We start from the raw sequence: 14202 nt of genomic DNA on the forward strand, positions 1-14202 counted from the left end.
TTCAAGGATTGGATCGAGGGGATTTGCAAACAGATTCCATAAGCTAAACGCGCATGGTGAAAGCTCTCAAAGGGCAAATGGTAGGACTGTTCCCATGGTGAGGTTATTTACCGAATAATTTCTTTTGTACTTTTACCTTACACATTGCTAAGTCTTCTTTTTTCTTACAAGTTTGCCCAAGACCACCGAACTTAAGCCGTTGGATGAGGACGAGGATCCGTCCTCACTTGCCGAATACTTCGCTTCCGGACAGCCGAGGACTGCCGCAAAGGAGGAGAAAAAAAAGAAGAAAAAAAAGTCCTCGGGTTCCCTAGATGCCTAGGCGAAGAAAGCGAAGGTGACCATCCGGGTTCGAAAATCAAAAAGAGCACCAGGTCTAGGGTACCAAACTCTGATTCCCTCTACCGACTCAGGGATGATCCCGAGGACGATGACCTTTTTATTGCTCATGAGTCGACCCTTAACGAGGGGGAGCAGGCAGCATTCGAGAAAGATGACCACGAGGTTGATCCGCTTCTATCTCGGGAACCAGATGGAGAGACAGAGGCTGCGGCCTTTCTGGAAGCCGCTCTTGTCTCGAAGGAGGTAGCTAGTGTCATTTACATCGTGGAAACACCCTCCTACACTGAGTCCATGCTCGAAGAGGCCCAAGCGGGCAAAAAGAAGTTAAGCGAAATGGCGCAGAGCCCAGACGATGCCCTCAACACGTTCTTCGATGGCATGGATATGGCCGCACTAGAGGACTTTTTCGGGCTTGGTCACCTGGAGGTCTGGAAAAAGGATGTGCCATTGGGAGCGGGAGAGCCGAGTTCGAGCACAAAACTAGTGAAGTAATTTCTTTCTCCGAGCATGGACCTCGAGCGCAAGAGAACGATCGTTCTTTCAATCCCGATGGATGACGGGGTCCTGTCTACTCTAGTGGGTGTAGCCAGCTACCTTCGATGCTTGGTGACCGAGGAGGACCATGCAAAGATGAACGAAGTGGGCACGTCGAGCCTCTTCAACGAGGCATAATAGGCACTGAACCGGGTAAGGCGCCTGCCCTTTGTACCACTTTGTGTATCTTACTTGGTTTTTGATGTGCTATAATAACTTCATCATTTTTTCAGGCTCCAGTGCTTCATCATGAAAGTTTCCTCTGGTCCCACTTGGAGATCAGCCAGCTCGAGTTCGAGCTCAAAGTGCAAGTCTAGAAGAAGGACATGTACAAGGCTCTTCGTGAGCATCAAGACGAAGCCCTCAAGGACCTCCCAATTCTCCGAGCCAAGCTAGAAAAGGCCTAGAAAGAGGCCTCGACCTTGAATTGAGAACACGCCGACCCGGTTGAGAAGGTAAAGATCTTTGAGGCTAAAAATGAGAAGCTAGTCGTGGTGACTAACAACACAACTTCACAGGTCCAAGAGAAGATAGACCTGACCGGCCAGTTTCGGGCTAAGATAGATGAGGTCAAGGCCGCGACCGAGGCGTGGAAGGGCAGGATGGACCTGCCGGCTTCAGAGAAAGAAGCTGCAAAAGCAGACCAAGAATCAACTCCGAGTGGAAAAGGACAAAGCCGATAAGTGGTCTCGGCTAAACGATGATCTCTAGGCACAATTGAGCTTAGTAGTCACAGAACGGGATGCCCTCGGAGAAGAATATGCCGCACTGAGGTCCAAATTAGATGCATCCTCTTCTGACATCAAGGAAATATTGTCCTAGTACAAGGCTAATATGGTGGTAGTTGATGCCCGCTTAAAGGCGAAGACCGAGTACGTAAAGCGGCTATCCCGAAGAGAGACCCTCGAGGAGATCAATGCCCAAGGTTTTGACCTGTCGGCCAAGATTGAAGAATCCAAGAGACTCGAGGCCGAGGCGAAGGAACTCTAAGAGGTGGAGATTCTGGAAGGCTCCGAGGGTTCCGACGGCTCTGGTGATGAATCGAGCCCCGGTGAAAACCAGGCGTAAATGCCCTAGTTCTTTTTTGTTTTTTTTCTTGTGTACTTTCTTTTTGGTTTATTTCGAGGTCTTTTTATCGTGCCTTCGTAAATATTTTTTTATTGAATATATAAAGTTTCCCCTTTTGGAAATATCGTATCTTTTCAGCATCTACCTGTAATTTTTTATTTGTGCATCATTTTTAATTCCTTAACATAAAATCAAATGTAGTCTAGAGCATCTATTCTTCGGAGCCCATATGATTTCGATGGCGAATCCGGGTTACTTATGGCTTCGAGTCTTCGATAAAATCGAAGGCCTTTGAGATGCTTAAGTATTTTAGATGATGTCTTTGCCGGGGGTAACCTTTTAATAGGTTTCTATTTTTCGTAAGGGCCTTACTTTTTTATTACAGACTTCGGATGTATCCGAGCGGCCTATCGAATCCATTTTTTCTTATCAAGCCTCGACCGTCGGGCCCTTGATCGCTTCTCTTCTCGTTCCTTGCGGGATGACGCCTGGATCCATTTCCCCTTCGGTCCGAGTTGTATGGTTGATAACAATCTAGGACCGGTCTTGGCTCTCTTAGATCTATCATCGGCCCTAATAGAGTAAACTGATCCACAAGGGCCCCCGAGTGGGCATCCTCGACCCTGATCTTCGACTGGTACCTGTTGTAGACGTCGGCCCATGTTACCGCCGGATACTCCACCAAATTTTGTTTTAGTTTTTGAGAAGCCAAGGAACTTCGGGGATTGAGCCCCTGAGTAAATGCCTGAATGGCCCAATCATCTGCAACTGGTGGTAGATCCATCTGTTCCATATGGAACCTTGACACGAACTCCCTGAACATCTCGTTATCCCTCTGTTTGACCTTGAAAAGGTCTGACTTTCTGGTCTCGACCTTGATGGCATGGGCCTTTACGAAAGTATCTGCAAGCATCGCAAACGAATAAATGGAATTTAGGGGCAAGTTGTGATACCATATCATTGCTCCCTTGGACAGAGTCTCCCCAAACTTCTTCAGTAATACCGACTCGATTTCATCGTCTTCCAGATCGTTCCCCTTGATTGCGCATGTGTAGGAGGTTACATGCTCATTTGGATCGGTGGTCCCATTATAGTTGGGGATGTCGGGCATACGAAACCTCTTTGGGATTGGTTTCGGTGCCGCGCTTAGAGGAAAGGGCTTCTGGATAAAGGTTTTAGAGTCCGATCCCTTTAATATCGGGGTTTCCCCCGAGATTTGATAGACCCTAGAGTTGTATGTTTTCACCTTCTAGTCATTATCCTTAATCTTTGTTTCACCTGAATCTACTCGTTTTGTCAACTCTTCGAGAATCTTCATCACCTCGAGATTTACCCTGGGCTCGGCTTCACTCGGTCTCTCGATAATTTGCTCATCTCTTCAAGTGCTTTCCCGGGATCGTTCGGGCTCGACCTTGTTGGAGCGTGGCTTTGATTCTGCAGCTGCGTTATCACCGCCTATTGAGCCTGCAACATTTCGAAGATTAGCCATAGGCTTACCCCATCACCTTCGCCTTCGAGCGCTTCTCGAGCTATTGGTCGGGGTCCCCCGCGAACACTGTTTTCGAGATCAGTTGGTAAATTGACGTTGATGGCCACCTACGAGCTAGCATCGACCGGATCGACAGCTGTGACACCGTTGGGATCGGCAGGAGGCAGCTCGTTACTGGGCACCAAATTATTATTTTCCCGTGATGGCCAGACTCAACGTCAACGTTCAAGTGAGCAGACTAAGAGTTTGACATTTTTGGGTTGACATGGAATTAAGACTTCAAAGAATAAGTATAAAATAGGGCGTGTTATGGGTATTTGTATCAAATCACCACTATTATCCTTATCCCCATGGTGGGCGCCAATCTGTTTACCTTAAAATTGGGTAATAATTAAATTTGTACGTGATTTTAAGGATATGTGATTTAATTCAACATTAAAAATTAAGAATATCAAACAAACCAATTAGAGATGAAATAAACGTTCAAACCAATTGCAATATTATGGCCAAGCCTGAGCTTAGACTGACCAATGACCTCGTTGTGATGACCCAAAAGGTCATCTTATAATTTAGAACTCGAATCTGTGCTCTTAAGCCTTAAAAATCTCATTTTTACCCTCCTCGATTTGCGTGCACAGTCCGGGCAGGTTTTTGGAAAGCTTTTATGTTGAAAACTAATGAAAATAAGAATTTTTGCCTTAAAGTTAATTTTAGTTGACTTCGGTCAACAGTTTTGGTAAACAGGCCAGGATACATATTTTGACAGTCCCAGTGGGTCCGTATCGAATTATGGGACCTGGGCATATGCCCGGAATTGAATTCGGAGGTCCCTAGCTCAAGTTATGAATTTTTGATGAAAATTAAAAGTCTAAAAATTAATTATTTTTAAGAATTGATTGATGTTTGACATTGTTAGTACTTGGTCCGTATTTTGGTTCCGGAGCCCGGTATAGGTTCATTATGATATTTAAGACCTGTCTGTGAAATTTGGTGAGAAAGGGAGTTGATTTGACGTGATTCGGACGTCCAGTTGAGAAAATAGAAATTTTAAAGTGTTCTTGAGAATTTCATTAGATTTGGTGCTAAATTCGTAGTTCTAGGTAGTATTTTGGCGATTTGATCACGCAATCAAGTTCGTATGATGTTTTTAGACTTGAGTGCATGTTTGGTTTGGAGCCCCGAGGGCTCGGGTGAGTTTCGGATAGGCCACAGGATGTTTTGGACTTTGGAAATCTGATTTTTCTGTAGAGTCTGTGTTCTGGCATGTCCTTCTTCGCGTTCGCGAAGGTACTCTCGCGAACGCGAAGAGTAAACTGGGCAGCTGAGGATTTCTTCTTCGCGAACGCGAAGGCTTGGTCGTGAACGCGAAGCGATGGGGGCGTTACCCTTCACGAATTCGACAAGCCCATCGCGAACGCGTAGCGTTAGGCACTGGGGAGGGGCAGCCAACTTTTTCTTCATCGCGAACGCGAACAATGACTCGCGAACGTGAAGACCAGGGAAGGGTAGCCTACGCGAATGCGATCACTGTCTCGCGAACGCGATGGTTGGGCAGCCCATACACTTCGCGAACGCGACACTGCTCTCGCGAACGCGATGAACACTGTCGCCCAGCGCTTAACAGAATCCAAAAACGGGATTTTAGCCAAAAAAACTCATTTTTCTCAAAAACCAAACGGTGATGGGCGATTTTTCAAGAGTCAATTCTTCCTCAAATTATTGGTAAGTGATTCTAAATCATTTTTTTTAATTACCCATTATATTTCTTGAATTTTCAACCTAAAATCTAGAGTTTTCATGGTAGAATTAGGGGTTAGGGTAGAAACTAGGGATTTCAGGAATTTGGGGATTTAGACCTCAATTTGTGGTCGGATTCCAAAACTAATTATATATTCGGGGTCGAGGGTGAATGGGTAAAAGGATTTTGGTCCGAACCTCGGGTTTTGACCAAGCGGGCCCGGGGTCGATTTTTTGACTTTTTGGAGGAAAATTTGGGAAATTTAATTTATGCAATATAATTGATTCCAATAGAAATATTTGATATTATTGAGTCATTTTTGAATAGATACGAGTGGTTTGGAGGTGAATTCCAAAGCAAAAGCTGTGATTGAGAATTAAGTTGCCTTCGCAGCGAGGTAAGTGTTGTGTCTAACCCTGACTTGAGGGAATTAGGAACCTTAGACTACTTGCTAAGTGAAATCCATGTGAGCGGCGTATATGTGAGATGACGAGTACTTATGCGCCGCCAAATTTACCTGTTTTTTCATGTTTCTTTGTTTTTCTTATATTGTCTTTTCCTATGTAAAATTGCTACGTGTTATGCTAGTATTGTTCAAATTATCGTTCTTATCATGTTTACGGATTTTCTAGTGATAATTGAGATTTTATTTCAAAGTTGAGATTGATATTATGGAACCAAATATTGAAGTAAGTTTTGTACTTGTCATTCTATCTCCCTGTTGTTATTTATGCATTGCATTATGGTAAGGGAGAGTGTTAATGCACGAAGGGTGATGTCGTGCCGTATTGTGAGTGTTAATGCATGAAGGGTGATGCCGTGCCATATTGTGAGTGTTAATGCACGAAGGGTGATGCCGTGCCATATTGTGAGCGTTAAAGCACGAAGGGTGATGCCGTGCCATGATATGAGAGTAAAATCACTAAGGGTGATGCCATGACGTTTCTATTAATCTTATAGTGAGATTGAGAGTAAAAGCACGAAGGTTGATGCTGTGCATTTTTCCTTACTGTATTCACTATTCCTATTAATTCATGGTATATTGACTGCTCCGGTGATCATTCTGTTGTAGTTCTTTATCTTGTATTCCCCTCAGTATGTTTTCCTCTCGACATTTCCTGTTAGTTCTTCATTTCTGTTATTTGCATATACACTGTTAAATTATACAGGTTTATTTATAGGTGCCTTGCCTTAGCCTCGTCACTACTTCGGCGAGGTTAGGCTCGACACTTACAGTACATGGGGTCAGTTATAGTGATGCTGTACTCTGCACTTTCTGTGCAGTTTTGATACCGGCTCAGGTTGATCGAGATTTGCTACTAGTTCGCTGTCCGGAGACTAGAGGTAGATTTGTCTGCGTTCACAGACCTTGAAGTCCCCATCTATCTTTTATGTCCTACTATTTTCTTTCATTCAGAAAGTTGTATTTCTTTTAGACTATTACTTGTAGTAAATTCTAGAATTGTGATTCCAGATCCGGTGGTAGTAATTAATACAGTTTATCATATTCTGCACTTATTATATTTTATTTTAGTTAATTATTGTTATTTACTGAATGGAAATAAGGAATTGGTTTAATGATTCTCTAACGTTGGCTTGCCTGACAAGTGAAATGTTAGGCGCCATCACGGTCCCGTTGGTAGAAAATTTCGGGTCGTGACAGTTGGTATCAGAGCACTAGGTTACATAGGTTTCACGCTTCATGAACAAGCTTAGTAGAGTCTGGAGGATCGGTACGGAGACATATTTGCTTCTCTTCTGGAGGCTATGAAGTTTAGGAACAAATTTCACTTCTATTCTTCTCTGTCGTGCGATTTTGCTTTCTCAATACTGATTGAACTCTTCTACTTTTTTCTCTCGCAGATGGCTAGAACACATACCGCTTTCTCAGCTGAGCAGCAGCCAGAGCCTCCAGTGAGAGCTCCTACGCGGGGCAGAGGTCAAGGCCGAGGCCGTGCCAGAGGCCGAGGCAGGGGCAGGGCTCAGCCTATGGCCCGAGCAGCAGCCCCAGCAGTGGAGCCTCAGATAGAGATTGACTAGGAGGTTCCAGCCTAGACTGTTCCTGCCGGACCAGCTCAGGTTCCGGAGGGGTTCATTGTTACCCTAGTACTTCAGGACGCTTTGGTCAGTTTGGTGGGCCTTATGGAGAGTGTGGCCCAGACTGGCGCATTTCCCATGGTACCAGCAGTCTCTCAGGCTAGAGGAGGAGCCTAGACTCCTACCACTCCCGCTCCGGAGCAGATAGCTCCCCAGTATCAGGCTCCAGCAGCTCAGCCAGTCGGATTAGTTCGGTCGGTTATTGCGGCACAGGTCGGAGATGGGCCAGCTATGTCTTCTGAGGCTTTATGGAGATTGGACAGGTTTACCAAGCTCTTTCCTGTTCACTTCAGTGGTGCTCCTTCAGAGGACCCCCAGGAGTATCTTGACAGCTGTCACGAGGTTCTACGAAACATGGGTATAGTGGAGACCAATGGGGTTGATTTTGCTGCATTTCAGATAACTGGTTCCACCAAGAAATGGTGGAGAGATTACTTGTTGACCAGACCAGCCGGGTCTCCTGCTCTTACTTGGGACCAGTTCTCTCAGCTCTTCATAGAGAAGTTTCTGCCTATCACATTGAGAGAGGAGCGTCGCCGTCAGTTTGAGCGTCTCTAGTAGGGCAGTATGACTGTTACTCAGTATGAGACCCATTTTGTGGATTTGGCCCATCATGCCATTCTTCTGCTTCCCACCGAGATAGAGAGGGTGAAGAGGTTTATTGATGGACTTGCTCAGCCTATCAGATTGCAGATGGCTAAGGAGACTGGGAGTGAGATTTCTTTTCAGGCGGCTGCTAATGTCGCCAGACGAGTCGCGATGGTTCTTACTCAGGGAGGTCAGGGGTCTGACAAGAGGCCTCGTCATTCCGGTGAGGTCAGCGGTGCCTCATCTAGAGGCAGGAGTACTTTTGGTAGAGGCCATCCTCCCAGGTCATTTCATTCAGCTCTCCAGGCATCCCACGGTGCCTCAGGTGATCGTGGCCCTAAGATGTATTATTCCGACTAGCTAGCCTACAGTGCACCACCAGCTTCTATTATTACACCTCCACTCCAGAGTTATCAGGGTGGTTATTCAGGTCGACAGGGTCAGTTTCAGGGTCATCAGTCACATTAGCCGAGGTTATGTTATACTTGTGGTGATCCGAGGCACATTGCTAGATTTTGCCCTCGGGCAACGGGCAACTCACAACATCAGAGTTCTAGTGCCATGGTTCCGGCACCAGTTGCTGCACTACTTGCTCAGCCAGCGAGAGGCAGGGGTCAAGCAGCCAGAGGTAGGAGCCAGACAGTTAGAGGTGGAGGTCAGGCCATTAGAAGTGGAGACCAGCCAGCTAGAGGCCATCCCAGGGATGTAGTTCAAGGTGGTGGGGCCAAGCCCCGGTGTTATGCTTTCCCAGCCAGGCCTGAGGATGAGTGATCTGACGCTGTTATCACAGGTACTGTTTCAGTTTGCAGTAAAGATGCTTCGGTTCTATTTGATTCGGGATCTACTTACTCCTATGTGTCATCCTATTTTGCTTCCTATTTGGTTGTGCCCCGTGATTCTTTGAGTGCTCCTGTGTATGTGTCCACACCAGTGGGAGATGCTATTGTTATAGATCGTATTTATCATTCGTGTGTGGTCACCATTGGGAGTCTTGACACTCGTGTAGATCTTCTACTTCTCGACCTGGTTGATTTTGATCTCATACTGGGTATGGATTGGTTGTCACCTTATCATGCTTTATTAGATTGTCACGCCAAAATGGTGACCTTAGCCTTGTAGGGGTTGCCTCTATTAGAGTAGAGAGGGAATCTTGGCCATTCTGCCAGCAGGCTTATCTCTTATGTGAAGGCTCGGCATATGGTCGAGAAGGGGTGTCTAGCTTATTTGGCTTATGTCCGCGATTCTAGTGCGGAGGTTCCTTCCATAGATTCGGTGCCGGTTGTTCGTGAGTTTCCAGAGGTGTTTCCTGCAGACCTGCTGGGGATGCCACCCGATAGGGATATTGATTTCTGCATTGATTTGGCTCCGGGCACTCAGCCTATTTCCATTCCGCTATATCGCATGGCCCCGCCAGAGTTGAAAGAATTGATGGGGCAGTTGCAAGATTTGCTTGATAAGGGCTTCATTAGACCTAGTGTCTCGCCCTGGGGTACACCGGTGTTGTTTGTGAAGAAGAAAGATGGATCGATGAGGATGTGTATAGATTATCGACAGTTGAACAAAGTCACCACCAAGAACAAATATCCATTGCCGAGGATTGATGATTTATTTGATCAGCTTCAGGGTGCCAGGGTGTTTTCAAAGATTGATTTGAGATTTGGCTACCATCAGTTGAGGATTAGGGCATCTGATGTTCCTAAGACAACTTACCGGACTCGGTATGGGCATTATGAGTTTCTAGTGATGTCATTTGGGCTGACAATGCCCCAACAACATTCATGGATTTGATGAACCGGATGTTCAAACCCTACTTGGATTCCTTTGTGGTTGTGTTTATTGATGATATCTTGATCTACTCCCACAGTCGAGAGGAGTATGAGCAGCACCTTCGGATCATTCTTCAGACTCTGAAAGATAGCCAGTTATATGCTAAGTTCTCAAAATGCGAGTTTTGGTTGAGTTCAGTTACTTTCTTGGGTCACGTTGTATCAGCAGAGGGTATTCAGGTGGATCCTAAGAAGATTGAGGCAGTCCAAAACTAGCCTAGACCCACATCAGCTACAGAGATTCGTAGCTTTCTAGGTTTGGTAGGCTATTACCGTCGATTTATGGAGGGGCTTTCATCCATAGCAGCCCCGTTGACCAGATTGACCCAGAAGGGTGTCCCGTTCAGGTGGTCAAACGAGTGTGAAGCGAGCTTTCAAAAGCTCAAGAGAGTTTTGACTATAGCACCGGTATTGGTGTTACCCACAGGTTCAGGATCTTATACAGTATATTGTGATGCATCTCGTATTAGTCTGGGTACGGTATTGATGCAGGGTGGCAAGGTTATTGCATATGCTTCACGGCAGCTGAAGGTTCACGAGAAAAATTACCATGTTCATGATCTAGAGCTGGCAGCCATTGTTCACGCGCTGAAGATTTGGAGGAACTATCTTTATGGCATGCCATATGAGGTATTCACTGATCATCGGAGCTTGCAGTATTTGTTCAAGCAGAAGGAACTCAATTTGAGGCAGAGGAGGTGGCTGGAGCTATTGAAAGACTATGAAATCACCATATTGTATCATCCCGGGAAGGTCAATATGGTGGCCGATGCTTTGAGTAGAAAGTCAGTCAGTATGGGTAGCATTGCATATATTCCAGTTGGTGAGAGACCTCTTTCATTGGGTGTTCAGGCCTTGGCCAACCAGTTCGTGAGGTTAGATGTTTCTGAGCCCAACCGTGTTCTAGCTTGTATAGTTGCTCGGTCTTCTTTATTTGAGCGCATCAGAGATCGGCAGGATGACGATCCTCATTTACATGTCCTTAGAGACACAGTGCGGCACGGTTGTGCCAAGCAGGTTACTGTTGGAGATGACGGAGTTTTGAGGATGCAGGGTCATATTTGTGTGCCTAATGTGGATGGACATCGTGAGTTGATCCTTGAGGATTCCTACAGTTCCCGGTATTCTATTCATCTGGGCGCCGCCAAGATGTATCAGGACTTGAGGCAACCCTATTGGTAGAGGTGAATGAAGAAGGACATAGTTGCCTATGTAGCTCGGTGCCTAAATTGCCAGCAGGTAAAGTGTGAACATCAGAGACCTGGTGGTTTACTTCAGAGGTTAGATATTCCTGAGTGGAAGTGGGAGCGTATCACTATGGATTTTGTTGTTGGACTCTTACGGACTCAGAGGAAGTTCGATGCAGTTTGGGTTATTGTGGACAGGCTGACTAAGTCAGCGGACTTCATTCCTGTGGCAGTTACCTATTCCTCAGAGCGGTTAGCAGAGATTTATATTCGGGAGATCGTCCGTCTTCATGGTGTGCCCTTGTCTATCATTTCTGATCGAGGTACGCAGTTTACCTCGCACTTTTGGAGGGCAGTTCAGCGTGAGTTGGGTACGCAGGTTGAGTTGAGCACAATATTTCATCCTCAGACGGACAGGCAGTCCGAGCGCACTATTCAGATCTTGGAGAATATGCTCTGCCCCTGTGTTATTGACTTTGGAGGTTCTTGGGATCAGTTTTTGTCGTTAGCGGAGTTTACCTACAATAACAGCTACCAGTCAAGCATTCAGATGGCTCCCTATGAGGCATTATATGATAGACGGTGTAGGTCGCCAGTTGGGTGGTTTGAGCCGGGGGAGGCTCGGTTATTGGGTACAGATTTAGTTCAGGAGGCCTTGAACAAGGTCAAGATTATACAGGACCGACTTTGTACAGCTCAGTCCAGGCAAAAGAGTTATGCCGATCGTAAAGTTTGTGATATTGCATTCATGGTTGGAGAAAGAATATTACTTCGTGTATTGCCCATGAAGGGTGTTATGAGATTTGGGAAAAAGGGCAAGTTGAGCCCTAGGTATATCGGGCCATTTGAGATCCTCGAGAGAGTGGGGGAGGTAGCTTATAGACTTGCGTTGTCTCCAGGGTTATCCTCAGTTCATCCGGTATTCCATATGTCTATGCTTCGAAAATATCATGGTGACCCGTCCCACGTGTTAGATTTCAGCTCTGTCCAGTTGGACAAGGACTTGACTTACGAGGAGGAGCCGGTGGCACTTCTTGTCCAGCAAGTTTGCCAGATGAGATCAAAGAGCTACCCTTCAGTTCGAGTGCAGTGGAGAGGTCAGCCTATTGAGGCAGCTACTTGGGAGTCCGAGTCCGATATGCGGAGTAGATATCCCTACCTTTTCACTAGCCCATGTACTTTTCTATGTCCGTTCAAGGACGAACGATTGTTTTAGAGGTGGAGATTGTGATGACCCAAAAGGTCATCTTATGATTTAGAACTCGAATCTGCGCTCTTAAGCTTTAAAAATCTCATTTTTACCCTCCTCAATTTGCGTGCGCAGTTCGGGCATGTTTTCAGAAGCTTTTATGTTGAAAATTAATGAAAATAAGAATTTTTGCCTTAAAAGTTGATTTTAGTTGACTTCGATCAATATTTTTGGTAAACGGGCCCGGATCCGTATTTTGATGGTCCCGATGGGTCCGTATCGAATTATGGGACCTGGGTGTATGCCCGGAATCGAATTCGGAGGTCCCTAGCTCAAGTTATGAATTTTTGATGAAAATTAAAAGTCTGAAAATTAATTATTTTTAAGAATTGATTGATGTTTGACATTGTTAGTACCGGGTCCGTATTTTGGTTTCGGAGCCCGGTAAAGGTTCATTATGATATTTAAGACCTATCTGTGAAATTTGGTAAGAAACGGAGTTGATTTGACGTGATTCAGACGTCCAGTTGAGAAAATAGAAATTTTAAAGTGCTCTTGAGAATTTCATTTGATTTGGTGCTAAATTCGTAGTTCTAGGTGTTATTTTGGCGATTTGATCGCGCAAGCAAGTTCGTATGATATTTTTAGACTTGAGTGCGTGTTTGGTTTGGAGCCCTGAGGGCTCAGGTGAGTTTCGGATAGGCCATGAGATGTTTTGGACTTTGGAAATCTGGTTTTTCTGCAGAGTCTGTGTTCTGGCATGTCCTTCTTCACGTTCGCGAAGGTACTCTCGCGAACGCGAAGAGTAAACTGGGCAGCTGAGGATTTCTTATTCGCGAACGTGAAGGCTTGGTCGCGAATGCGAAGCGATGGGGGCGTTACCCTTCGCGAACGCGACAAGCCCATCGCGAACGCGTAGCGTTAGGCACTGGGGAGGGGCAGACAGCTTTTTCTTCATTGCGAACACGAACAATGACTCGCGAACGTGAAGACCAGGGAAGGGTAGCCTACGCGAACGTGATCACTGTCTCGCGAACGCGAAGGTTGGGCAGCCCATACACTTCACGAACGCGACAGTGCTCTCGCGAACGCGATGAACATTGTCGCCCAGCACTTAACAAAATCCAAAAATGGGATTTTAGCCCCAAAAAACTCATTTTTCTCAAAAATCAAACGGTGATAGGCGATGTTTCAAGAGTCATTTCTTCCCCAAATTGTTGGTAAGTGATTCTAAACCATTTTCTTTCAATTACCCATTACATTTCTTGAATTTGCAACCTAAAATCTAGAGTTTTCATGGTAGAATTAGGGGTTAGGGTAGAAACTAGGGATTTCGGGAATTTGGGGATCTAGACCTCAATTTGAGGTCGGATTCCAAAACTAATTATATATTCGGGCTCGGGGTGAATGGGTAAAAGGATTTTGGTCCGAACTTCGGGTTTTGACCAAGCGGGCCTGGGGTCGATTTTTCGACTTTTTGGAGGAAAATTTGGGAAATTTAATTTATGCAATATAATTGATTTCTTTAGCAATATTTGATATTATTGAGTCATTTTGAATAGCTACGAGTGGTTTGGAGGTGAATTCCAAAGGAAAAGCTGTGATTGAGAATTAAGTGGCCTTCAGAGCGAGGTAAGTGTTGTGTCTAACCCTGACTTGAGGGAATTAGGAACCTTAGACTACTTGCTAAGTGAAATCCATGTGAGCGGCGTATATGTGAGATGACGAGTACTTATGCGCCGACAAATTTACCTGTTTTTCCATGTTTCTCTATTTTTCTTATATTGTCTTTTCCTATGTCAAATTGCTACGTGTTATGCTAGTATTGTTTAAATTATCGTTCTTATCATGTTTACGGATTTTCTAGTGATAATTGAGTTTTTATTTCAAAGTTGAGATTGATATTATGAAACCAAATATTGAAGTAAGGTTTGTACTTGTCATTCTATCTCCCTGTTGTTATTTATGCATTGCATTATGGTAAGGGAGAGTGTTAATGCACGAAGGGTGATGCCATACCATATTATGAGTGTTAATGCACGAAGGGTGATGCCATGCCATATTGTGAGTGTTAATGCACGAAGGGTGATGCCGTGCCATATTGTGAGCGTTAATGCAAGAAGGGTGATGCCGTGCCATGATAT

Source organism: Nicotiana tabacum, chromosome 4 (genome assembly GCF_000715075.1).
Source record: "Nicotiana tabacum cultivar K326 chromosome 4, ASM71507v2, whole genome shotgun sequence".
NCBI lineage: Eukaryota > Viridiplantae > Streptophyta > Magnoliopsida > Solanales > Solanaceae > Nicotiana > Nicotiana tabacum.